The sequence below is a fragment of the Triticum aestivum genome, chromosome 7D, assembly GCF_018294505.1.
Source record: "Triticum aestivum cultivar Chinese Spring chromosome 7D, IWGSC CS RefSeq v2.1, whole genome shotgun sequence".
NCBI lineage: Eukaryota > Viridiplantae > Streptophyta > Magnoliopsida > Poales > Poaceae > Triticum > Triticum aestivum.
The window spans coordinates 541,834,550-541,836,479 of NC_057814.1; the positions used below are offsets into that span (position 1 = coordinate 541,834,550).

At 50.4% G+C, this 1,930-nt stretch overlaps 1 pseudogene; it reads left to right on the forward strand.

The window, feature by feature from the left end:
• The first annotated feature begins 500 nt into the window (after positions 1-500).
• LOC123171745 (uncharacterized) lies at positions 501-638 on the forward strand (annotated as a pseudogene).
• The last annotated feature ends 1,292 nt before the right edge of the window (positions 639-1,930 follow it).

Consider the following 1,930-nt stretch of genomic DNA (forward strand, 5'->3'; position numbering starts at 1 on the left):
TAGCAAAACCAATAGCCAACCATGTCGTCCTCCTCAAGCACCGTCCAGACCACCCTTCCCGGACTGGTCGCCGAGAAGCTTGCCCGCACCAACTACGTTCTGTGGCGTGCGCAGGTGACACCGCAGCTGAGGGGAGTTGGCTACTTCGGCTACGTCGACGGAACTACGCTGGAGCCCGTCAAGTTCCTCACCACGAAGGACAAAGACGGGAAGGAGGAGAAAATGCTCAATCCTATCCATCTGATCTGGTTCAGAGAAGGCATCATGTATTCGGATACTTGCTCAATACCATCACCAAAGAAGTCCTCATGCAGTTCACGTCCATAGCCACGCTGGACGAGCTCTGGGCAGCCATCGCCCACATGTTCTCATCGCAGTCTAGAGCTTGCGTCAACAACATCCGAGTTGCGCTCTCCACGGCGCAGAAGGGGACGCAGTGAGTGGCTGCCTACTTCGCGCACATGAGGTCGCTCGCAGATGAGCTCGCAGCTGCCGGGAAACCGATCAATGATGATGAGCTTGTCTCCCACATCACCGCCGGCCTCGACATGGAGTATCGGCCCTCGTCTCTGCCAACAATGCCCGCACCGACACCATCAGCATCGACGACCTCTACGCTCAGATGAGCAACTTCGATCAATGCCTCGCTCTCTATAGCGCGACGGGATCTGATGGGGGCTTCAAGTCCTCCGTCAATGCAGCCTCTCGCGGATGCGGCCGCGGCGGCTCATCGCCCTACCGTGGACCGCAGCGCGACAAGGGCAAGCCGTCGGGTGGCGGAAACAACAACGGTGGCAACCCCTCACGTGGCGGCGCCGGGCGGCCCTCCAACAACAACAGCAAGGGACGCCGCGGTGGCAAGCGTCGTGCAAGTCCTGACGTCCCGCGGTGCCAAATCTGTGGCAAGCTGGGTCACACTGCACGGGACTGCTGGTACAGCTACGAGGAAAATGGTGAATCTTCCCAAGATGAGAAGGTCGCGGGGGCAGAAGATGGCTCCTATGGCATCGATACCAATTGGTATGTGGACACCGGCACGATGGACCAGATCACGAGCGGGCTGGAAAAGGTGACCGTACGTGAGAAATATCGTGGGCAAGACCAAGTTCATACTACCAATGAAGAAGCTATGAGCATTGGCCACGTTGGTCATTTAGTACTTAAAAATATTCCCTTTTTTGCATGTTCCTAGTGCTTCAAAAAATCTCCATTCTGTTCATCGCATTGCCATTGACAATCATGTATTCCTCGAATTTCATCCATTTTTCCTTTTGATCAAGGATCAGGTCACGAAGAAAATCCTTTATCGAGGTAGATGCGTTCGAGGGCTTTACCCGTTGATTCTGGAGCTTAGGAGATTGAATAAACAAGCCTATGGTGTCACCAAAGTCTCTTCAACACGGTGAAATGATAGATTAGGACATGCATCTTTTGCTTTAATCGAGCAAGTGCTTACGAAGAATAAGCTCCCATTTGTTGGTGAGCATAGTTGTGAAACAATTTGTGATTCATGTCAACGTGCTAAGAGTCATCAATTACCTTATCCTGTGTCTACAAGTGTTTCCACAAACCTCTTGAACTCATATTTTCTGATGTTTGGGGTCCTGCCCCTACCTCTGTTGGTAGGCACACCTATTACGTGAGGTTCATCGATGACTATAGCAAATATACTTGGATCTATCTCATCAAAAAGAGATCTGATGTATTCAAGTTTTTCACAACTTCCAAGCACTCGTAGAAATAAAATTTGATTGTAAAATTCTAGCCCTCCAATCTGATTGGGGAGGGGAGTACAGAAACCTAAACTCCTTTTTTCAACTTTTTTCAACAGATTGTCATATCTCATCATGCGTCATGTCCCCATGCTCATCAGCATAACAAATCTGCTGAACATAAGCATAGACACATTGTTGAAGTAGGCCTAACTTTG